Below are 25,987 nucleotides of genomic sequence, written 5' to 3'. Positions count from 1 at the left end.
TCCCTTGAACTCTTCACATCCATGCCCTTGTGCTAAGAGCAAAAAATCTACAGCAGCTCTATTTTGCAAAACAGCATGGTTAACACTTTGCATATCTGCAGTTAACATGTCTAGAATTTGTGATGTCTTGTTCAGCTCATTCTTTGCCCAGCATCCTAATTGTTTTGCTAAATTCATGGCTTTATTGGCAGATCCTCCTGGTAAGATAGTTGAAACCACCACCTGTTTGAATGTGCCCCAAAACCGTGGATCTCCTATCTTGCTGCAGTCTAAGTCATGTATGCTATGTTTTCTCCTGTTTGAATTTTGACTCAGCTGTATTAGCAAGGACACATTAGGATGAAACAGTGACAATTTTCCCAAAAAGCAGGGTCCACCTTGTGGTTTAGCTGGTATACCATTCCATGCCCTGTCTCCACAAATCAAAAATATTCCTGTGGGTAATTTCATTGGTGCTGTGATATTTGTGCAGTTACATTGACTGTAATGCTGTGGAGAGAATTCACTCACATTCAGGGATGAATCTAGGGTGGCCCATGTTTCTTTAGGTTGGTTTAAATTCTGAGCACCCAAAAGTTTGAAGCTAAACCATCCACCAGCTGTAGTGTTAGATATGCTGGCATTTGTACTTCCAAAAAGATCCAATTCCTCAGGAGGAGAGTGCAAAGAGGTGTTAAGTGATTGGATTAGTAAGCATTGACGATAGCCATCACTCTGACCTGCAGTATACCCTTGTTGCACTGGCAATGTGATGTTTGACATGTTAGACATACATAAGGTTTGATTGTTTATCAAACTACAAAATTCTCCAGGAGACCACACCGGAAGTCCCACCAGGCATGTTCGAAATGGGTTAGTGACTCCTCCAAGACTAAGACAAAGTGATGATTGGTTGGTTTGATTAGCAAGCGTTACCCATAAATTTTCCCTTGGTTGACTAAAGTGTGTTACTCCTACTGCCTCACTTGCTACAGCATTGAGCAGTATAACAAAAACAAACCTCATTTTTCTTTCTGCTTACTTTGTTTTTTCTTTCTTCGCTGTCTTTTCCCTGGTTTGCTAGATTGTCTATTGTAAGGCTGAGTCAATTCTTGGATATACTGATCTAATTCTAAATCAGCATCCTTGCTCACAAGTATAGCACGAGGTAAGTTTGAAGGCAAATCAGCTTTGCAGCGAGCTGCTATGATGCGTGAGGCTTTAGTAATTTCAAATATTCTAAGGTTTTCCTGTAACTTCCACCTAAGATATGCTATAACCACTTGTTCTGCACTCTCAAAGAGCTGTAATCCTGTCCGTCCTGGCAGGCCAGTACTTTGTTCAAGAGCTCTAACCCAGATATGATTTCGAATCCACTTTCCAAAACAAGATGTACACCATAAATATCCCAATGACTTCTGTGAATACCAATAAACCTGATTACAATCTGCACAATGCAAAGCTACCCATGCATAGCATTTATCTTTATCCCTTTTGCAAACATAACAAGGAAGCGAATGTAAGTAAGGACCAGTATAAAATTGTGTATCTTCAACCCAAAGCAACCAATTCAATGGTGGTGATCGCAAAGCCTCTTCAGCCTTTTTACTATATGAGGCTAACAGCTCAAGGTCTTTCTTTAACACAAGGTGTATCTTATTTCGTAATCATAGTTCTTGTTCATTATCCTCCTCAACAACTATATCCTCCCGAGAGTCCCACAACAGTAAAATTGTTCTAATCATAGAAAATTAATTAGCAATCACTGATACCCCTATTCAAATGAGACCGTTCCCCTTTTTGCCTTCTTTTTCTTATCAGTCTTCAATCTTGCTGCTCCTAATTTCACTGGTCCTGCCACTTTCAAACTTAATTTTTTCAACTTATCAATGCAGCAATCTAATGCTCTATCAGGATCCCCTTGGAAGGGTCCTAAAACTGAATGCTGTGTTAAAGGCACTAATTTCCTACACCTTATAGAAACTATACGTGATTTACTTTGAACCTTAATTCTATTTACAATACATTGTATTTCCCATCGATAATAAGCAAGAACCTTCTGTTCAGGAGACTCATAAAGATTTAAAGCTGTATATGCGTTTTGCCCCGTTTGTCTCCTTAATTCATCTTGCCAGCTTTTACCCCACGTATGCTCGTGTTCACAAGTATGACACCACAAATCCCGTAATAATGATTGTTCTATCCAAAAAGTTCTTTTACAACCCCCACAACGTGGAGCTATCCAGGCAGCACAATGTGGATTGTGACAGTCAAGGCAATGTAGTTTCGCTGGATCTGTTAAGTGAAAAGTTGATAATGAGTCAATAAAACCAATCAACTCCTGGACCGTCCGGTAGTGACGTGTCAGTGCTCTGTCCACCGCTTCCGAGTACCCCTTCAACTGAAACAGTAGTGGCTGTAGGACTAGAAGCAGTTTCTTCCCCAGTCGCTCCTTGTCCTCCTCCGTAAGGTGATCCACCAGAGGCTGCATCAAAAACAGGTTTAGTCCACTTAGCAGGCACCCACAAAGGCCCTGTAGGTGAGGAAACACAAAGATACCCCCGACCCCAATATAATACCTTTGCAGGTTTTTCCCATAATCCTGTACTTGGGTTCTTATACTTAACCCAGACCTCTGCTTCCTTACTATTTTCCTGACCTGACCTCGGATGATGTTTAATTGCAGGGGGGGTATCATCTTCCCCAAAAATGCATAAATGATTAATCACATACAAAACCTTAGCCAAACATGCTTGTGGATCTGTCAAATCTTGATGTTTTTCAATATACTGCTTAAGGGTACCGTTTGCTCTTTCCACTATTGCCTGTCCAGTAGAAGAGTGTGGAATACCTGTCACGTGCTTAACAGACCACTGATTCAAAAATTTCCGGACCCTAGCACTTACATAACCTCGACCATTATCTGTTTTGATACTCTTTGGAACTCCCATAACAGCGAAACAACTTAACAGATGTCTGATAACCTGTATAGCTTTCTGTCCTGCCTGAGCCGTAGCCCATATGTAATGACTATATGTGTCTATGGTGACGTGCACATGCTTGACTTTACCGAATCTAGCTACGTGTGTAACATCCATTTGCCATATCTCATTTATTTTTAAACCTCGAGGATTAACCCCGATGCCTAGACCTATCCCACCATTATGATAACTACATGTTGGACATGCTCTGACAATGGCCTTGGCTTCTGACAAACTCAGCTCAAAGTGTTTTGCCAAACCTCTTGCATTTTGATGATATCTACTATGTGCTTCTCTGGCCAATGTGTGCTTGTCAATAGGACAAGAATTATCAATGGGTAGGGTAACCAATTTATCTGCACGTTCATTCCCTTCTCCTAAACCTTCAGACCACTTATGGCTCCTGATATGAATCACAGAATATGCTGCATTTCTCTCTCGTAAAGCCTTCCTCAACTGTATCAGTAACTCATACAATCGTTTATTGTTCACTTCCTTAATTGCTGCTTCCTCTATTCGTTTGACTACTCCTGCAACATACATAGAGTCTGTGACCACATTTAAAGGCTCCTGTAAGTTGGACACCGCCCATACTACTGCTAACAATTCCAAAGTTTGTAAGCTATCTGCAGGGTCTGCTGTGAGGAGTTGATGCTTCCATTGTCCTTTTTCTTGCCAGGTGACAGCAGCACGCCTTGATTTCTTTCCTGCATCTGTAAAAACTGTAATAGCTCCTTCTATGGGGTTTTCTTCTCTCAAAGGTCGAGTAATCCAGTTCCATTCTGTCATCCATTGCAAAACTCTAGGCACTAATTTACTAGTCTCTACTTTAGCAGGTGACATCAATAATGCTTCTTGTAAATTCTTTGAATTTATCAAGTACCAGTCCAAGGTTTCTTTTTCCATAGGTAATCTAATAGTAGCAGGTTCTCTACCATCCACTTCAAGAATTCTGAGATGCCCCTTTTTGATTAATGCAGCCAATTGTTCAATTTTTGAAGATATTGTTTTCTTATGCTGTAGTGGTGGTGATAACCATTCCAACACCCGTATCTCCCCCGTTTTCTTTTGCAACTGAGAGAGAGCACCAAGCAAGTGGCAGGGGCTATTCCAGATAGTAAGGTCAATGGGGTGGTCGAGTTGTCGACGAGACACATACCCTTGCTGTACACAGTTACTAATTTGCTGCAAAGCAAGATGATGCTCCTTTGTCAGGTGTACAGGAGTAGTAGGGTCCACACCTTTTAACAAAGGTCGTAGGGCTTCTAATAAGTGATTTGGTACTCCCACAATAGGCTTCAGCCACTGTAAGTCTCCCAGCAACTTCTGTGCATCATGTAGAGTTTTAATGTCCAATTGTAATTCCAATTTTTGTGGTATCACTATTTGATCCGTCAAAGTCCATCCCAAATATTTCCAGGGCTTTGTAGTCTGAATTTTCTCTGCAGCAATAACAAGTGAATATGCAGCAAGAGTATTTTTAATGGTGTTAATCTGTAAAGAGGAGAATGGCTGTTGCTGTGCAAACAAAATATCGTCCATGTAATGATATATTATAGTTGCTGGCCATTTACGACGTAGTGGCTGTAATGCTGCATCAACATAAAGCTGACATAAAGTGGGAGAGTTGCGCATGCCCTGCGGAAGAGATGTCCATTCAAATCTTTTATCTGGTTCCCCACGATTTATTGCTGGTAAAGTAAAAGCAAATCTCTTCATGTCATCAGGATGCAGGCCAATAGTGAAAAAACAATCCTTTAGGTCAATAATTAAAAGTGGCCAGTGTTCTGGAATCATAGCTGGATTTGGAAGACCAGGCTGTAAGGCCCCCATTGGTTCCATTTGGTCATTTACAGCCCTCAAATCATGTATCAAACGATATTTCCCTGATTTCTTTTTGATTACAAAAATAGGTGTATTCCAAGGGCTTGTGGACAGTCGCAGGTGTCCCTTTGTATGTTGTTCCTGTACCAATTCATGGGCATGCATAAGACTCTCCCCTTTTAATGGCCATTGCTTAACCATCACCGGTGTATCCGTTTTCCAGGTGAGTGGAATGGGGAAAGTCCAAGCAATGGCAATTACCCCAAAGGGTGCTGATTAGTTAACACCACTCCCAATTGTGTTAAAATGTCCCTTCCAATTAAGCAGGAAACTGTAGGAGGCAGTTGAACAATTGAAAACACAGCAGATATTTGTTGATTCTCAATGCACACAGACAAAGACGGCGACCTGCTTGCCAATGTAAATCCTCCTACTCCTGTGAGCATGTTTGATGAAGGAAATAGAGGCCAATGTTGTGGCCAGGCTTCTGGAGAAATGATGCTAGTATCTGCTCCTGTATCCAATAATCCATAAAGGGTTATGCTTTGATGCCCATAGGTAATTTCAACCTTTTGTTTTGGTCTATTTTGTAAATCCACAGTTAAAAGTGTAACACCGGTAGAGCCAAAACCTTTTTCATCCCGTGCTTGCCCAGTAAATGATTGTATTCCTGATGTCATTTGTGACAGTGGTACCAATTGTGCAATGCGTTGTCCTTTTGTAATTTTAATCGGAGGATAAAGGGTGTAAGCCATAATTTGTATTTCCCCTGTAAAGTCCGCATCGATAACACCAGGCAAAACAAATAATCCCAACATAGTTATAGAGGAACGTCCCAGCAATAATGCTCCACATGTTTGTCCATTTAGTATAAGAGGACCCTTTATTCCAGTGGGTATCCTCTCAGGCCGGTTCGTCATTAGTGTGACGTCTACTGCTGCTGATAAGTCCAAGCCGAGGCTCCCGGTTGTTGCGGGTTGCAGACAGGAGGTGGCAGCGATGTCACGGCAGCTGCTGGTGTCTCCGATGTCACGGCGGCAACTTGTGTCTGGGCGCGGCCCCCATGATTCGCGCTCTGCAAATGGTTTCCCGACCGGCGCCTACAAGCCGTAGTGTTGTGGGAGCTGGATCGACAGTGTTGACACCATACCCCAGTTGCTCGGCACGTTCGGCGTGTATGTCCTTCGTTGCCGCATCGGTAACACTTAAGGAATGGCTTCGAGCCCCCTTGAGTGAATGCCAGAGAGCCATTTCGGAGAGGAGCAAGAGCAGCTAGCACCTGATTTTGGGTGGACTCTGCTTGCTTTTGCAACCCCAATCCTAATTCCTTTAAGGCTTCTGCTATAAATGCCTGTGAAGCTGTTGGCATTAATGCCATTCGCTCTAATGCTTCCTCAATAGTCCAATTTGCCCCTAAAGTAGCTAACACTCTCTGGGTTGCTGGATTGCTATTTTGCAAGGCACACTGCTTCAATAGCGCCCCCTTCATGTAATCTGCCACACCAGCCCGATCTATAGCAGTAGCTGCTCTATCTATAAAATTTCCAAATGATTCTTCCCTTCCTTGCTTAATACCCATATAAGCCGGTAACCCTCCTGGCTCTTTAACCATATCTATTGCAGCACGCACCAACCTCATAGACTCTCTAAGTTTATCAGCTCCCGATATCATCTGTGCCTCTGTACGCAAATATGCCCCTAAGCCCATCAGCTCCTCTACTGTCACCCCATGTAATGGGTCTCCCTGGGCTCGTTGTACAGCAACCGATTCATTTACCAACGCGTGCCAATGGGCATTAAATAATAACTGCTGATGCTGAGTAAATATCAACCGAACTATTCCTCTTAAATCATTAGGACATAAAACCTGAGTATTAAAAAGATAATCTAACATTTGCTTAACAGGTTCACTTTTTACTCCAAACTGACTAACCGTAGAACGTAGCTGAGTTAACAGCTTCCAATCTAAGGGAGTATATTCTGCTATATTATGCGTAAGGTTCCCCTGTGCATCATACTGTGGTGTGTATGTAACTGGACATGCAAGACTAGAAGCTATTTCCACCGCCTCACCATCCCCCATTTGCATTACTTCTTTCGCCAAAGCAGCCCAAGCTTCCCTCCTCTGTTTAGCCATCTCCCCCCATGGATCACGGTGTGCCCCTGGGATGGGATCTGGCCCTTTAAGGGTGCTATGCTGCTGGCGCTTCGGTGCAGACACCGAGGTTTCGCGCGGGGGGGGCAGTGAAGCAGAGGCTGGCTCGCGCGGGGGAAGCGGGAGCCCCCCCTCCCCCGCTGGAGCTGACAGTGAAACCGGAGCCGGCTCAAGCGGAGCCTGCCTGCGGAGGGGGACCAGCCCCCCCGCTGGAGCCGCCTCGGGCGGGGAAATGGGCCCCTCCCCCACCGAAGCTGTAACCGGAGCCGGCTCATTGAGGGGTAGCGGCGGAGGCAAAGCTGGCGGCGGAGGCGAAGCTGGCTTGCCCCTACCCCCACCATCCGACTCGCCCTCCCCCTCTGACAGGAAAGGTGCAGACGGTTCCACTGCGCCTATAGAGAAATCCTCCACACCACTTTGCTGGGGACTCTTAGGCATAAGTACCTTAGTTACAGAGGGTGCCAGGGGATCATCTTCACGACCATACCCTATATTCCTCTTATGAGCTTCTGTTGCCCTTTCTGCTGCCTTTCTCTCAGAGACCTGCTGAAGTAACGTGTTATACACCACCCGCCATAACTTCCCGAATTTCTTTGCTGACTTATCATCATCTAGTACTGTATCCCACAATATTTCCCCAAACTTTCTCCACTCTGATAACTCATGAACTGTATGAGGATTAGAAAAGATACCCTTAGCATGGCCATAAGCTAATAACCCTGGTAACTCCTTTTTTAAATCTATCCCTTTTATCCCACGCCGCTCTAAATAGGCGGTAAATAAATCATATGCCGCTTGCCTATCCATACCTATTAATCAGCGCGCGCTGTTGCAGCTCTCCAGGCTCCTGCGACACGTATTGGCTTAAGTCACCGTTGTGAACCTTAAGGGTGCTTCAAATTCCGGCACCGTCCCGGCTGCTGGGACCCAAACCCAACTTCCGGACCGTGGCGTAATCCCTTTTTCTTTTAATCCGAGAAAAAGGGCAGAGATTCGGTTATGCCCACATTCTCCACCATTTGTCGACGGAAGGGAACCAGGACATCATTTTGATCATCACAGGCTCGATTTTATTGATCAGTACGGCGGGTTAAATACAGTTAATAATGAGCTTCATACATATTGCAAAAGTTGAGCTCAGGATTGGTCAGCTTGCATATCAGCACCTACGCCTACTTCTACATTCCTATGGTTCTACTTTTGATACTTTCTACATATTCTTAGGATGTATTCAGGGCTAATCTCAACTCCCTATCCTCATGTTGCAGCAAGGTCGCTGCTGACTCTTCCTTTTAGCTTGCTGACTGCTGACTTTTCTCCTTCAGTTTAACCAGCGGCATTATGTCAGTGTGGCCTTTCTCAGCTAACCAATTATTAATAATGCTCTCCACATTTCCCCCGTTTTCTTCTTGTGCAAGGAGATTAGTTTGCCATGTTTTTGCTATTGTACGGCTGACCATGTTTTGGATACAGTTAAAGATACAAGGCAAGATAAGCAAAAACAGTAAAATTACACCCAGCAATCCTATAGCATAGATCACAAGGTTCCTCAGCCACGGTCCGAGTCCCAGGCCTTTAAGCCATTCGTCAATTCCTAAACCGTCTTCTTCCTTAAGTTTGTGAAGTCCCTGTTGTAACTCTTTTATCTTAGTGTGAATGGACACTGAATGATCAGACAGATTCATGCAACACATTCCCTCGAACTCCTCACATCCATGCCCTTGTGCTAAGAGCAAAAAATCTACAGCAGCTCTATTTTGCAAAACAGCATGGTTAACACTTTGCACATCTGCAGTTAGCATGTCTAGAATTTGTGATGTCTTGTTCAGCTCATTCTTTGCCCAGCATCCTAATTGTTTTGCTAAATTCATGGCTTTATTGGCAGATCCTCCTGGTAAGATAGTTGAAACTACCACCTGCTTGAATGTGCCCCAAAATCGTGGATCTCCTATCTTGCTGCAGTCTAAGTCATGTATGCTACGTTTTTTCCTGTTTGAATTCTGACTCAGCTGCATTAGCAAGGACACATTAGGATGAAACAATGACAATTTTCCCAAAAAACAGGGTCCACCCTGTGGTTTAGCTGGTATACCATTCCATGCCCGCATTCTCCACCATTTGTCGACGGAAGGGAACCAGGACATCATTTTGATCATCACAGGCTCGATTTTATTGATCAGTACGGCGGGTTAAATACAGTTAATAATGAGCTTCATACATATTGCAAAAGTTGAGCTCAGGATTGGTCAGCTTGCATATCAGCACCTACGCCTACTTCTACATTCCTATGGTTCTACTTTTGATACTTTCTACATATTCTTAGGATGTATTCAGGGCTAATCTCAACTCCCTATCCTCATGTTGCAGCAAGGTCGCTGCTGACTCTTCCTTTTAGCTTGCTGACTGCTGACTTTTCTCCTTCAGTTTAACCAGCGGCATTATGTCAGTGTGGCCTTTCTCAGCTAACCAATTATTAATAATGCTCTCCACATCTTTTCTTGTTTTTTCTCGGGGCATTCTGATACTTCAGAGATTTTTATTCTCCTGAAATCTCCTGTCTAACATATGGCATATTCTATTTCTTCTAGATTAAATGGGGTTTTTTTACAAATAAACACAGACCCTAACTGTTGCCTTCTGATGCAAGGCAAGGCGACCTGGTTCCGAGAAAACGGCACGGCGACCCAAACTCTCCAGGGACACTCGGGCCAAAGACGCATGCAGGCACCAATATGGTGGACGGTCTAAAGGCCTTTATTGTCCCGTCTCGTCGGGTTTTATACTCGGGAAAGTTTTTTCTCTACGTCAGGGGGTCTTACCTTACTGTCATTGGTTAATAAGGAGTAGAAAGTTACTAATGTTAGGGGGGACTACATGCTTGGGTGATCCCTTATCACTAGGCGTTAGGGAGAGAGGAATCCTGCTGCTTTCCGTGACATCGCGAGATTTTCCGAGCGCCTGACCCTATCTACCACACCTAACAAATCCAGACTTCTGCTTGGATGCTTTGAAATGGCCAACCAGCTAAGTCATGACCTCCTAATGTTGTTTTTCTCATCACCTTTTTATTTATCCTTTGGCAAGTTACGGATACATCCTAAATCCAAGAATCCCAGTGCACCCACAGTTCCTTAAAAAATGATCACACAAAGCTTGAGTACCCCAGTGGGTTTTCTAATGCATGTCTTCTAATATTTTCCTAGAAGTACATTTTATTTGGTAATTGTCTTCCATCAAGAAGTTTCCATTTCGCTGATTTATCTTGTTTATTTCCTGTCTTGTTTAATTCTTTTTTCTCAGCCTCCCTAAACTTTGGAATTTCCAGTTTTTCCTCGTTTGGAGTTAATATTAACATAACTCTTTCAGCTCCATTTTCTGCTGCATCCTTAGCTTTGTGATCTGCCAAATTTTTTCCTCCTCTTTCTGGGGTCTTTCCCTTTTGGAGTTCCCTAATATGTACTATAGCTATCTCTTTTAGGTAATTGCAATGCCTCTAAAACCTATAAAATAAGTTCCTCATGTACTAGTCCTTTTCTTCTTGAATTAAGTAATCTTTTTCCTTTCCAAAATTTTTACAGGTATGTACTACTCTAAAGGCATACCTTGAAACAGTATATATAGTTCATTTATTTTGTGTTAAATATTCTAGTGCTCTTTTTAAAGTATGTAATTCACAAGTTTCAGCTTACTAGTTTAAGGTTAATTTCCCTTTTTCCATCGTTTGCATGTTGTTCCCATCGACTACTACATATCCTGTATTTTCTCCTTTAGCAAGGAGATCTATCTCTGTTAGCTAACATAACTCCCAAAGGACTATTTTTTTCCTTTTTTTTCCCTGTATCCAACTTACTGGTTTTCTGTCTCATTTTTCAAGATTTTATCTATTCATCTTCTGCCTCTGTTTTTCACATTCACTAACAACCTAAATACCGCTTTTCTTTCAACAACACGCACAAAAATAAAAATCTTTTTTCTCACACTACTTTCAGTACAATACACCTCCCTCCAAGGAGATATAGTGAAGCTCAAAATAGAGAATCTACATTACCTTTACTTTCATTTGTCTACATTCACTCACTTTTATTTCCCATTCTCTCCCACACATTCTTTCCCACCCTCAGGACACAGAGTGGATCCCTGTTGACAGAGAATCGCGGGTCCCTGTGGCCCCCCCTCACCTTTGGGTTGGCCTCTGGGTCTCAGTATCTCCGGGCCTCCTGGGAGGGCCCTGACTCTGCTGCCTCCAGTGCCGTTCACCTGTGAGGCTGATTTGTGTGTCACTCACACTCCTTAGCCACGGCCCCCTCACATGCCCTGGGGACAATGGCCCCTTTGCAGGTCACCTGTACCTTATGCCCCAGCCCCCACATGCCCAGGAGAACAATGGCTTATCTGTGGGTCACACACTCCTCTTTCCACAGCCCCCCTTCCCACCCGCCCGGGAAGCTGAGGCTGATTTTGTGTGTGACTCACTCTCACACACAACAAGACAACAATAACGTACCTTTTGTTATATATGATCAAATCGAGAGCCAAACTTATAAGAAAATTTAGCAAAGATTTATTAATTTGTCTGTGCGACTGAAGTTCGGTTGTCAAAACCAGCACAGCCAAGGGTCAGCGTCGAGCCCGGGTTCGGTGCTGGGTGAACACGGATCTGAGCTCCGAATGTCAGAGTCTCCCTCTGTTCACAAATGCTGCCTGACGCAGCGAGTTCTTTTACAGTTTATTCTGCTGGAGGCAGAGATGACCAAATGTTCTTTGTGTCTCTTCCCATGCATAACCGTATCTTTACCTATACAGAGGTGGACAAAGACTCAGTCCAGGTGTCTGATGTTGTCAGTAGACCCTGGGGAAGTCAGCATTCACATGCATCAGGGTGGGGCTGTGGATATTCTTGGTAGCTGTAATCGACGAGGCGTTAATCACTCTTGGCTGGACCTGGTGACCCAGGGAAGCCAGCGATTATCGCCCTGGAAGCTTCTATTCTTTCATTAAAAACCCTGATGTTTATCTCAACCAAGTCCAGGAACTGGATGTATATGAATAAGACACTGCTCCCTGCCAGGATGGTCAAGAGACTTAGTGTGGAGTTTACAATATTTTATACATTAATAGCATTAATTATCTCTACCATACACTTTCACATCACTATTACAAGTTTAGGTGTTTCTGGCCAGTCCTGGTGCTCTTGCATATCCCTCAACCCAGCTGTGCTGTCCAACCCCAGATGCTCTTGAGCATATCCTCAATCTGGTAGAGTTTTGCACAACATTGAATGCTCTTGGAATGTTAATTCCTCAACCCAGCAGGTTTTAATTCTGGATGCTCTTGGGCACTCTGGTATTACTGCGCCTGAGTGGGTCGCTGCTGGTGAGAGAGAGACGGTGAATCTTGTTTCTTGAATCAGAAGGCTGTATTTATTGAGATATCATATATAATACATTAAGACTATGCTAAATAGAATATAGAGAGAGGTTTGCAGAGCAGCTAGGCTAGGCTAAGAATAGGTAGAATGAATGTACAACAAAGTTTAGCCCAAGGACTCAGTCTCCTAGCTTGCACTGGTGATTGGCCCTTAAATATAAACATAGAAAATGAGCCAATCAAGAAACCCCTGTTACATTCCACAGCATCTGATAATAATTGTTTACCTTTTCTTCTGAGGCCTCTGGCCTCCAGAAGACACAGAAATCCGAAAGAAAGGATTTCTGTGAAGAAATGTCTGCGACACTCTTATCCCTCAACCCAGCAGGTTTTTAGGGGCCCATTTTGTCCCGTTTCCTAGTGGATTGGGCTCGGAAACTCCTGCTCCCTTCCGCCGAGGGGTTTAGCCCCTCTCTGAGACCCAGTCCCAGTTACCCCGGGGGATTCTCTCACTCCTGTTAACATTCTCTTCATCTCTTTCCTGGCCACTTAGCGCGGAAAGTCGGAAACGCAGCGTGGGAGACTCCAGCACTCACTTGGCAAGTCTGGCACAACCAGCCCTCCTCTCATTCACACACATTCATCCCTCTGTACCTGCCCCCCTGAGAAATACTTACCAATCCCTTTTCCCAGGGGTCTTCATGCACATTACTACTCTTAGGGGGCCAATTACCGCGGTTGTAGGGAGCCTTTTTCCGTTCTCTTTGTTTTATTGTCTCCTTTTGTCAACCATAACCTGCGTCTGTCGGTCACTCCAGGGGAGACAGAGCGAGGCTGCCAATGGGGCAGGGCGCGCCTTCCCCACTCTGACTCTCCTAAAGCACCGGCAGCGAGGTGTTAGTAACCATCCTCTGCTACCAAATTGTGAAAAACGCCAATCACTTGCTTTTAAAATTTTAAAACCATAATAGTAATAAAATGGGTATGAAAAATAGTAATACAATTAGAGTAATCACAGTTTGGAGAAATCGAATTAGGACAATATGAGACAATAAATACAAAGAGTTACGGATGTCCGGGTACCTTTTTCTGGGCAGCACAAGCCTGAAAAACGACACCGGTTAACACAGGATTAACCATTAAGAACAATAGCCTGTTGCATATTCATACACTTCATACATGATGCATAAATCCAAACACAGGATTCTGTCTGGTCAGTGCCAGCTTCTGCCTCTGAATCCTAACAGCGCCTTTGAGGCAGGAAGAAGTTCATTTCTTCTGATAAAAGGGCAATCAATTCTTTTTCTCTGAAAGATTTAGGTATCCTGTGGCTGCTATCTCGCTCCAAGTCCTTTCTTTAAAAAAAGTCTCTTACCAAGCATAGTTTATATGTTAACATTTTTTAATAACCTAAAACCATATTCAACTCACTACTTAAGAGAATTAATACAGCAGTACTTTCTAACACAAGACATATAATATTCATTTTAATATTTGGGATAACCCAATCACAAAATATGCATTTTTTACAAGTATAATCCCACCTACTTCCAGTCTCTCTCAGTATGGTCCCAGCTGCCACCAGCATGGTTCCAGTTGCTTCCTCAATCAACTCAGTGAGTCCCAGTATGATGCCATTTGCTCCCAGTTGCTCCCAGTCAGGCCCAGTATGGGGGATGATGTGCAGGGAGTGCTCACTGTGACACTCAGTTCCTCCCAGTATTAGTCCAGTCCCTCCCAGTATGGCCCAAATATGAGCCCAGTGTGCTCCCAGTCTCTGCCAGAATAAACCAGTTTTTCTCTACATGGTTCCAGTTCCTCTCTTTCACCCTCACTTTCCTTCCAGTCACTCCCAGTATCTCCCAGGGTACCCCAGTTCCCTCTACCATCTTTCTAGTTCCTTCCAGTATGATCCCATTTGCTCACAAGCACTCCCAGTCAGCGTCAGAGTAGTGGCACTCACTGCCAGTATGATCCCAGTCACCACCAGTATGATCCCAGTTCATCCCAGCACAAGCCCAGCAGTTTCCAATCGCCGCCAGCATGCACCCAGTCACTCCCTGTTCTTCCCAGTTGCTCCCACCATGATCCCAGTTACTCACAGCTGCTCCCAGTCATCCTCAGCATAATCCCAGTCACTCCCAGTATATCCCATTTGCCCCTAACATGGTCTCAGTTGCCTCCTGCAGGCCCCTGCTCACTCCCAGTATGATCCCAGTGTCCATCAGTGCGATCACAGTCTGCCCTGGCATGGCAATATGATCCCAGTATGATGTCAATACAAGCCCAGTACAGTCCCAGTCACTCCCAGTATGATCCCAGTATGATATCTGTACAAGGCCAGTACAGTCCCAGTCACTCCCAGTATGATCCCAGTGCAGCCCAGTCCCTGGCAGTGCTGCCACTGCTGGCATCCCCCAGCCCTGTGTGCGTTCCCCCCTGGCGGATGTGCCGAGAGGAGCCCCAAGGGCTGGCAGTGCCCAGGCAGGGTCCCCAGCAAGGCCCAGTTTGGATGTGCAGCCCCCAGTTTGCCCAGTTTGCTTCTCCTTTGGGCCGGGCCGGGTTCCCCCCGCCCGCAGCGGCTGGAGTAGCCGAGAGCCCCGCGCTGCCCATCCCGACCTGTCCTGGCTCCATCCCCGCTCCTGCGGCGGGCTGTGAGGGCTGCGGGAACGGGGCACCGAGGGTGTGGCTGCTGCTGGGGGAGGAGGAGGAGGGAGGGAAAGGCAGGGATGAAGGGTGTTATAAATTGGAGTGGACAATCTGCTGAGTGAGTATAATCAGATTAACAATTTTTATTGATTACAGCAAGCAAGGCAAAAAGCAAATCAGCGCTGGGCGACAGGGGAGTCTCCGCTCCGCCAACTGCCGCCCGCTTCTGGTATTTCGTGGGGTTTATATACAGTCCTGCTTCCGGGTTGGCGTGTCTTTCAGGGTAGTACTCTGTGCGTTCTCCTCCTGTTGCTAGGTGGTCGTAGTCTGCCTCTCGGTGGACCGAGGATGAAGGCTGGTATTCTTTCACTTCTTGCCCCACGGTCAACCTTTCCTTAGTTGGTATGGTTGGTCTGGTTCCTGGAACTTCAAGCTTACTGAGCAGATAAGCAAATATTGTGCTATCAATCATAGCAGGCCCGCTACCCATGTCAAGGGCCTTGCCCCTTACTCCTCGGCAAACAATAGGCACATAGCTACGTATAGTTACACATTGCTTATTTAGCCTTTCAACATATTAGCTTCTAACATTTTACAGTTTAAGCCTTATGACATTTATTTTGCAGTATATTAGCCCGTTATATTCATCTTGCAACATACTAGCTTGTTACATCTTTCTTTGTGGTTTTTCTATTATTGGCTTTTCCCCTTTACATAGTCTTTAGCAACTTGATGAACAAACTAAGACATTAACTCATTACAAAGGGGGAGAAGGAGGTGGGGTTAGGGAGGAAGAGCAGGGGGAGGGATGGAAGAGAAGGGATGAAGGCAGAGAGCAGCAATGGAAGGAGGGGAAGGAGGTGGGGTTAGGGTGGAGGAGGAGATGGGGTGGAAGGGGAGGGATGGAAGAGGAGAAGGAGGTGGGGATAAGACAGAGGGGGAGGAGGATGGGGGATGGAAGGGGAGGAGTGGGGAGGAAGGGACAAAGGCAGATGGAGGCTGAGCTGAGGGAACCACGCTGTCAATCCCTGCCTGAATTCGCAGCCCCCACCTGTGGGATGATCACCCCCCAATCGCGCCGGTGAGCAGGGAGGGGGAGCTGGGCCCAGATATCCCGGGGGTCCCTGGGTTGGGGCTTTTGGGGGATGTTTGGAGACTGAAGAAGTCCCAGGCTGAGCAGAAAAGGCCCCTTGGGGGGACATCGAGGGTGGCGGTGGCGGCTGTCGGCAGAGGCAGCCTGGAGGAGCAGAGCCCTGTGTCCCCCAGGAGCCCAAAGGGGGGAGCCCAGAGAGGGGGGAGCGCCGCCATTGGCGGGAGCTTCAAGAGCCTGGAGAGGGGCAGGGGGGACTCTTTGGAGCCGCTGCAGCCCAGAGCAGAGAATGAGGGGAGAAGGGAGCCCGGAAGCCCAAACAGCCCCGGCATCCCGAAATGGGGAGAGCGAAGCAGGGGGAGCTTTTGGGATTGCTGGGACTGCCAGCAGCCTGGGCAGGGTGGGCACCAGGAACAAGGGGGACCCCCAGTCCAAGCGTGACCCCCGAGTAGCTGGGACAGGGGGGAACCCCCGAACACCAGAGGGGAGGGACCAGGGACGGGGAACTCCTGGGAGGCTTTTTCAGGGCTGAGTCTTGGTGTTTGGGAGGTTTTTCTGGAGCCGAGGTGGCCGGTGACTTGTAGACATGGACTTGGGGAAAAGGGACTTTCAAACTCAATGTGTGTTGGGGAAGGTGAAACAGGAAAGCCTTATAAATATGATTGTCTTGAAAAAGATTTTGAGAATATAGAAAGTGTAAGGAAGACTGAAATGAAAGCAAGATCTGAGATACCTTAGTTAGTGAACAACTGGAAAACAATGGTGTGGCCCAACTGAAGGTAATCCCCTTTTGATGAAACAATTCCCTCTGCTTGATGACAGGTCCAAGGGTCAGAGCAGACCCCACTAGCTCAATAGAAGGGGTCCAAAGAGGAGTTTTTAGGGTGTAAAATGTAACAGAGTATGGTGATGTAATGATTCTTACACAATGTATGTAAATTCTGTAGCATTTGTATCTTGTACTAGATTGGTTGGTGAGAAATAGGATATTCAACACAGAAGAAAATTTATTGTGTTATAATCGGAACGTTGCTCTATTATGCTCTTCCCTGTCTTAGTCTTTTACCTTCTTAACCCCTCTACCCCTCTCTTCTCTCGGGCCTTCTCCGAGCTGTGCCTGGCAGCTCCAAGCAGGGCCCTGCACCCAGGCCCTTTGCAATAAATCGCAAGTTCCACGACCTGGCTGCAGAGATCTCTCGTCTCCATCTGTCCCGACTGTCCTATCCCCCAGTGCTCCTACAAACGCGCTCATCCCTTGTTTTCCCCAAACCAGGATTTCCCATTGCCAGCCCCAGGGAGGCTGCGAGGAAGATGCCCCAGGACACTGAGGCAGGTGAGGAGGAAGTCAGTGCCCCTTTCCCCTCTGTGCTGCTCCATCTCCCAGCCCAGCACGGCCCCGGCTGCAGCTCAGCCCTGGGGGATCTCCTTGCCCTTGCCTGTGGCACGGAGGCAAATCCCATCCTGTCCTTGTCCTTCCTCCCCCAGAGCAGGAGCTGAGCATGGAGAGCAGGGAGGAAAAAGGCCCGCGGCAGAACCTGGTGGAAGAGGCCGTTTTGAGCGGCTCCACGGCGCAGGAAGCCAACGGGGAGGAAAAGCCCCGGAGATGCCACATGAGGAGGGGCTGCAAACGCAGCTGGCGGGGATCTGAGGGGGAAAGAGCCAGCCTGGGCCGAGAAGGTGGCCAGAGACGGAGCCAGAGCTCAGAGCTGGTGCTCCATGAGCAGCTCCATGATGGGGAGAAGCCCCACACATGTGGGGAATGTGGGAAGAGCTTCAGGTGGAACTCCAACCTAATTGTGCACCAGAGGATCCACACTGGGGAACAGCCCTACGAGTGTGGGGAGTGTGGGAAGAGCTTCCGGTGGAACTGCAAACTGATGAGCCACCAGAGGATCCACACTGGAGAGAAGTCCTATGAGTGTTCCAAGTGTGGGAAGAGGTTCAGCCAGAGCTCTCACCTGAACCAGCACCAGAGGACCCACACTGGAGAGAAGCCCTATGAATGTGGAGAGTGTGGGAAGAGCTTCCGCGTGAGCTCCAGTCTGATCAGCCACCAGAGGATCCACACTGGAGAAAGGCCGTACAAGTGCTCCGAGTGTGGGATGTGCTTCAGAGAGAGCTCCAGCCTGGTCACGCACCAGAGGACCCACACTGGGGAGAGGCCCTACGAGTGTTCCAAGTGTGGGAAGAGGTTTAAGACCAGCTCCATTCTCCTCCGGCACTATCGGAATCACACAGAGGAGAGGCCCTTCCAATGCCCCGACTGTGGGAAGGGATTCAAGTACAACTCCGACCTCATCATCCACCGGCGCATCCACACTGGGGAGAGACCCTACGAGTGTGATAAATGCAGGAAGAGGTTTCCGACCAGCTCCCATGTCCTCCGGCACTATCAGATTCACACAGAGGAGAGGCCCTTCCGCTGCCCCGACTGCGGGAAGGGATTCAAGTGCAACTCCACCCTCGTCAGGCACCAGCGCATCCACACTGGGGAGAGGCCCTACGAGTGTCCCCAGTGTGGGAAGAGCTTCTCCAGGAGCTCTCACTTGACCCGACACCAACAGAGGCACCGGTAAGGGAAGCCCTGCGAGTGCCCCGAGTGCGGGCAGAGCTTCGTGTGCTGCTCCAGCTCCATCCCCCACTGGAGAAGGCACTTTGGGCACAGCCCTGGTCACTCACATTCCCTGTGATCCATGTTGAGAACACACCTGGCTGCTTCTACTTTTAATTTCACCTTAATTTTTTTCTATTCTCCATCTCTTTGCACTGCAAAAGCCAAGAGGAATGGATCTGTCACCTCCAAACCACTCAAATCCCAGTGAAAACAGCTCAATCTTACCCCAAAAAGAGCTCAAACCCACCTCAAAAAACTCAATCCCATGCCAAACTCACTCGATTCCGCAGCCATCAGGCTGACATGAGGTTGGGAAGTGATTTAGAGTTGTCGGATCTCAATTAGAGTGGTGGGATGGAGATAGTGTGGGGCTGGGTGTGTGGGATGTATTTGACAGCAAAAAAAACTCTGAGACTTACTGATTTCTCTCCCGTTCATGTTCAGTCTGTTGCAGTTCTGTTTGCAGAGTGCCGCCTTCTCAGCTCCTTGTCTTGGTGTCCCTTTTTCTCTCCTGCCTCTCTTTGCCTGCTCTGTTTCACTCTCAGTGTCTCCATGGTGGACCCATGGACCACCAGAGACCCTCCCTATATTTAATTGCCCCAGTGACCAGCGAAGACCCTCCCCTGATTAAATTGACCCCTCCCCTGATGTACTTGACCCCTGCCACCAAAGACCCTCCCCTGATTTAGCTGACCTTTCCCTGATTTATTTGACGCCTCCCCTGATTTAATTTAGCCTTTCCCTATTTTAATTCCCCTTCTCCTGATTTAATTGACCCCTGCCCTGATTTAGCTGTCCCCTTGCCTGATTTAATTGACCCCTGCCCTGATTTAGATGTCCCCACAGACCCTCCCCTGATTATTTATTATTTTATTTCCCAATTACTATTTCAGTTCCCAGTCCCAGGAGCTGAAGTCCTGAAGGCTGACAGGGAAATGTCTCTGTAGGACTTTGCTCCATTTCCCTTCAAGGGCAGGAACATCTTTTCCTGGCTGGGACCTGGAATTGCAGACTTTTGGAATGTGTGCAGGGCAATACGGACTGGCATCAAACATGGACTGGGATCAAATAGGGGTTGGGATCAAATAGGGACTGGGATCAAATATGGACTTGGATCAAATATGGACTGGGATCAAATATGGACTGGGATCAACTATTGATTGGAATCCTACAGTGTGAGATAAACTGGACTGAGCTTATATAGACTGAGATCAAACACGGGATGGGATCAAGTATGAATTGGGATAAAAAATGGACTGGGATCAAATATGGACTAAAATCAACTGTGGACTGGGATAAACTGGACTGGGATCAAATCAGGACTGGGATCAACTTTGGACTGGGATCAATTTGGACTGGAATCAAATATGGCCTGGATCAAATATGACAGATTTTATGGACTGGGATCAAATATGGACTAGGATAAACTATGGACAGGGATTAAATATGGACTGGGATCAAATATGGATTGGGATCAAATGGACTGGGTTCCTACAGACTGGGATAAACTGGACTGAGATTTTATAGATGTCATGGTTTGAGAGGAAGTTAGTTTTCTGGGATATGAAGTGGTCAGGCCAATAGGTGCTCACATTTGAATACTGGCACCTGGTTTGGCCACTGGGGACATTGGATACGCCTCTGAGAACTCAGGGGTTAAAAAGCAGAGCACTCCCGAGGGAAGCTCTCTAGGGCTCCAGCGAGGGAAGCAGGTCGGGCCTCCCCTGCCCAGCTCCTGGCTGGTTTGGGGCTGGGTGAGGTAGGCCTGGCCCGAGGATGGAAGGGTGGAAGAGCCCCGAGAGGCATCGGGCAGCCACACCTCCCCCCCAGGAGACAGAAAGAGACAGAGCGCCTGTGCCACCCTGAAATTTGATATCCTGTGCTGGCAGCACAGCCCGGCTGGCAGAGAAGGGTCCGGCAGCAGTGGGAGCTTTGGGTGGGCAGAGCCCGAGCTTTTAACCCTTTTTCGGACAAGGAAAACTTTGCAGAACATTAACCTTTCCTAGAAGAGAGATAAGAGATGAAATGGAGGAAGAAAATGTGTAAGTGTGAAGGTCTGGGCAAGTGAAAGATGTCAGGAGAGTAGAGAATAATCTTAGGTGGGAAGAGATGATGGAGTGGCCTTAGCTGGACTTTTCTTGTGTAGCCATGGACAGAACCATGTTTCCTGTGACACAGAGACTGCATCCAGGAGGAGGCAATGGCTCAGAGCCAAGAGGGTTCAGTGTTGGTACCCCGGGGCCCCTGGGAGTGAAATTTGGGGGGGATAGGTGTCCCAAAGGTGTGACTGTGCCCTTTTTGGAACGGGACCAAGCATCCTTAAAAGGACAACCCTAGAAGCAGCTCTGGTCCATGTGCAGTGGTGAGAGCACTGGACATGGAAGGAAGATGTCACAATGGCAGATGTTCTGCAGGTGGTGCCACGAGTGACGTGGAAACACACGAGATTTCAGCGGTGTTTCCTGGGGAAGCCTATGGCACAAGGACTCCTTTCCCCTTGATGAACTGAGAATTGATTACCTAAAGGGTGGTGATGGACCGGGAGTTGGTGATTTGGGGGATAGATGTATTGGAAATTTGTTGTGGGGGGGAGGAAATGTTTTTGGAAAGTTTTCATTTTCCCTGTGTGTTTCTTGTTACTTAGAGTTGTAGTTTAGTTAATAAAGGTTTCTTTTCTTTATTTCTGAGTGGGGGCCTGCTTTTCTTATTCCTGGTCACATCTCACAGCAGACACCAGGGAGAATGTATTTTCATCGGGGCACTGGCATTGTGCCAGCATCAAACCATGACACCTACGCTGCCAGTTGGCCTTTTTGCACCTCTCCAGCCATCCCCACAGAGCATTGGCTACCATCCATGAATCAGTGTAGAGGCAGAGCTTTGGCCATTTCTCTCCCTTAGCATTGTCCAGGGCCAGCTGAACATCTCTGAGTTCTGTAAGTTGACTTTATCCACCTTCTCCTTCAGCAGCCTCTGCCACCTGTCGTGTGGGGCTCCATACGGCTGCTTTCCACTTCTGGTCCATCCCTGCGATGTGACAGGAACCGTCAGTGAAAAGAGCGTAGCGCGTTTCCTCTGGGGGCAGTTGGTTATAGGGAGGAGCCTCTCCAGCCCGTGTCGCTGGTTCTTGTTGCTCTTCATCAGTAGGACCAAAGTTCTCACCTTCTGGCCAGTTTGTAATTATCTCCAAAATCCCAGGGCAATTCAGGTTTCCAATACGGGCGCACTGTGGGATAAGAGCAATCCGTTTACTCCATGTAGCGTCAGTGGTGTGGTGCGGGGTGGGAACCTTTCCTTTGAACATCCACCCCAGCACCGGTAGTCGGGGTGCCAGGAGGAGTTGTGCTTCCGTGCCAATCACCTCTGAGGCAGCCTGGACTCCTTCATAGGCAGCCAAGATTTCCTTCTCTGTGGGAGTGTAGTTGGCTTCTCACCCTCTGTAGCTTCGACTCCAAAATCCCAGTGGTCGGCCTCGAGTCTCCCCAGGCACCTTCTGCCAAAGGCTCCAGGACAAGCCATGGTTCCCAGCTGCAGAGTAGAGCACGTTCTTCACCTCTGGTCCTGTCCTGACTGGGCCAAGGGCTACTGCATGAACAATCTCCTGCTTGATCTGGGCAAAGGCTTGCTGCTGCTCAGGGCCCCAGTGGAACTCGTTCTTCTTGCAGGTGACCAGGTAAAGAGGGCTCACGATCTGACTGTACTCAGGAATGTACATTCTCCAAAAGCCTGTGGCACCTAGGAAAGCTTGTGTTTCTTTCTTATTGGTGGGTGAAGACATCGCTGTGATCTTCTTAATGGCATTGGTGGGAATCTGACGCCCTCCGTCTTGCCACTTCACTCCCAGAAACTGGATCTCTTGAGCAGGTCCCTTTACTTTGCTCTTCTTGATGGAGAAGCCGGCTTTCAGGAGAATCTGGGTGATTTTCTCTCCTTTCTCAAACACTTCCATTGCCGTGTTCCCCCACAATGATGTCATCAATATACTGCAGGTGTTCTGGAGCTTCACCCTTTTCCAGTGCAGTCTGGATCAGTCCCTGGTAGATGGTGGGACTGCGCTTCCACCCCTGGGGCAGTCTGTTCCAGGTGTACTGCACTTCCCTCCAGGTGAAGCAAACTGAGGCCTGCCTTCTGCTGCCTGAGGAATGGAGAAAAACGCGTTAGCAATGTCAATGGTGGCAAAGCACTTTGCTGCCTTGGACTTCAGCTCGTACTGGAGTTCCAGCATGTCCGGCACAGCAGAGCTCAGCAGTGGAGTCACTTCATTCAATGCACGATAGTCCACAGTCAATCTCCATTCTCTGTCAGACTTGTGCACAGGCCAGATGGGACTGTTGAAGGGTGAGTGGGTTTTGCTGATTACTACTTCTTGGCTGTCCAGCTTGCAGATCATTTTGTGGATGGGGATCACGGCATCCCGATTTGTCTGATACTTCAAGAGGTGCACTGTCGAGGTGGCAATTGGTATTTGTTGCTGTTCTACCCTCAGGAGTCCTACTGCAGATGGGTTTTCTGATAGTCCAGGCAAAGTGTTCAACTGCTTCATGTTCTCGGTCTCTGCAGCAGCTATTCCAAAAGTCCACCTGAGTCCCTTTGGGTCTTTGTAAAGCTTTTCCAGAGGAAGTCAATGCCCAGAATCCACGGGGCCTCTGGGCCAGTCACAATAGGATGTTTCTGCCACTCTTTCCCAGTCAGGCTCACCTCAGCTTCCAACGGGGTCAATTGCTGGGATCCCCCCTCACCTCAGCAATGGAAACAGATTCTGCCCCCACATGCCCCAATGGTATCAGGGTACACTGCGCACCAGAATCAACTAAGGCGTCGTATTTTTGTGGCTCTGATGTACCAGGCCATCGGATCGACACCGTCCAAAGATCCGGTTTTCCTGTGTGTGGTGGATTGACAGGAAATGGGATTTCTGGGATGCTGTGGTCAGCCCAATAGGTGTTCAGATTTTAATACTAGCACCTGGTTTGACTGGGATTTGGATCCGCCTCTGAGAACACACAGGGGTTAAAAGCAGATCTGCTCCCCTGGGAAGCCCTCTTGGGATTTCAGTGACGGAAGCAGGTCAGGCCTCCCCTGCCCAGCTGTCTGCTGCTGGGCAGGGCAGGGGAAGCCGCATAGCCATGAGGTGGGCCCGGCCCAAGGGTGGAGGAGAGAGAGAAGCACCGGGAATTTGTATAGCCATGTACCAGGTAAACCCCCTCGGAGAGAGAGAGAGGAGAGAGCCCTGCTGGGGACTGTTATCTTGAAACTTGATATCATGTGCTGTCAGCACAGCTGGGCCTGTGGGGAAGAGGGGGGCGAGGTGCAGTGAGGAGTCGGCTGCTGTCCCAGCTGGCAGTTTGTAGCAGCTTTTAACCCTTTGTGGACAATGCAAACTTTACAGAACATTAACCCTTCTTAAAGGAGAGATAAGAGTAGAGGATGAAGAAGGAAATGGGCAAGTGGTGAAGGTCTGGGCAAGTAAGAGAGATGTTGGAGCAATGGAGAAGGTGGAGTGGCATTTTTGGTGGACTCTTTTTTTGTATAGCTATGGACAAAGCCATGTTTCCTGTGATACAGAGACTGTGTCCAGGGAGGGCAACGCACCAGAGCCAGGAGGGTTCAGTGTGGGTACCCCTTGGCTCCAGGGGGTTAAAAAATATGGGGGGAGACAGATGTCCCAAAGTTGAGACTGTGCCTTTTTTGGAGTGGGACGAGGCATCCTTGAAAGACGATCCTGGAAGCAGGTCTGGTCCATGCACAGTGGTGAGAGCACTGGACATGAAGGAAGAGGTCACCATGGCACAAAGAAGGACTCCTCCTCTTGATGAACTGAGGATTGAGTATTCTAAAGGGTGGTGCCGGACCAAGAGTTGGTGATTTGGGAGATGTATTGTATTGGAAACAAGGGGGGGGAGGAGGAAAATGCTTTTGTAACGTTTTCATTGTCCTTGTGTGGTTTTTTTTTTTTTTTCCCTTCACTTGTAGTTATTTTCTTGTAGTTTAGCTAATAAAGTCTTCTTTATTTCTAAGTGGGAGCCTGCTTTGCTTATTCCTGGTCACATCTCACAGCAGACACCAGGGAGAGTGTATTTTCATGGGGGCACTGGCATTGTGCCAGTGTCAAACCATGACACTGTGCCTCTTCCTGGCTACAGGCAGGGCCCCCCTAACTCTGGTTATTATTTCTTTCCTGAGCATAAATGGTACCTTCACTTTAGTGGAACTCCCTTGGTTAGTGTTTCCCTCCTTGAGTTGATGCACCCATGATGCCAGGACAGAAGTGGGTTTCCCATCCCACCTTCCCATGTCTTCCCCATGGTCATGCAGGGAGAACCACAGGTCAGTCTCTGGGGTGCACCCTCTCTGTCTAGCTGGGGGACGTTGAGCTCTGACTCTGGGGCCTGTGACTTGCACTGGTGGGATGTGGGAATTGTTCCTCCTCCCTCACTATCTCCCTAAATCTCCTCTTTGAGTTCCTTGACCACGGAAGAGACATGAGCCAACATTGGGCCACTGATCATACTTTCATAATTCCTAAGCTTCTTGGCCACAGAACCCACTGTCTCTTGGTTGGTATCAGCATTAATCATTGCAATGAAGGTGGTGTATTGGGATGGCCCCAGATTTGCCAGACTCCACAACATTTGCCTTGTGCACCTGAACTTGTCGGGGTCATTTTCATGCTCTCCATCCCTCCCAAAGAGTCCCTCCAATACTGCCACTTCTCTCAGGCGTTGGATCCCTTCCTCAAGAGTTTTTCAGCACATTCTATGGTGCTGGTCCTGCATTCTCTCCCTGTGGACAAACCTTTCTCTGACACTTATTAAAAGCTGCTCCCAGAGGGAAAGGGACCCTGGCTCCCTTACAAAAATCTGATTGGTACCTGAGTCCAGGGTCAGGGGTCCCAAATTCCTTGCCTCACCACCATCCAGTTGCACACCTGTACCCATAAGGTCCCAGATGCAAAGTAGCCAGGTTGTATAAGTCTCACATCCCCTTCATACAATGTCTTTGTGCAGATTTCAGAGATTTTGTAGGTCAGGGACTTGGTGATGATTGTAATCTCTGGGTCTCCTGAGGGTTGTGAGGACCCTCCCTTATCTGAGTGCTCTGCTTTCATCTTAGATCTCCTTGTTTCTACAGGGGCAACTGCTGCTGGCTGTGTCTGCCTTTGCAGTTCAGCTGGAACCTGGACAGTTGCAATATCTGTGGGTTCTGCTGCTGAACCATTAGACTCTCCTTCATCAAGGTGGGGGAGGGCTTCTCACCAGCTGGGGAAGTGTATTCCTTCAGCATCTGGCCTATCTCCTTCACCAGACCCTCCAGCAATCTGGGTGGTT

General features: G+C 47.6%; 1 pseudogene; it reads left to right on the top strand.

The window, feature by feature from the left end:
• The window catches only part of LOC134432720 (zinc finger protein 850-like), a 359,084-nt pseudogene that overhangs the window by 133,708 nt on the left and 199,389 nt on the right, over positions 1 to 25,987 (top strand).

This window comes from Melospiza melodia, assembly GCF_035770615.1.
Source record: "Melospiza melodia melodia isolate bMelMel2 chromosome 7 unlocalized genomic scaffold, bMelMel2.pri SUPER_7_unloc_1, whole genome shotgun sequence".
NCBI lineage: Eukaryota > Metazoa > Chordata > Aves > Passeriformes > Passerellidae > Melospiza > Melospiza melodia.
This window is presented reverse-complemented; position numbering and strand designations above follow the sequence as displayed.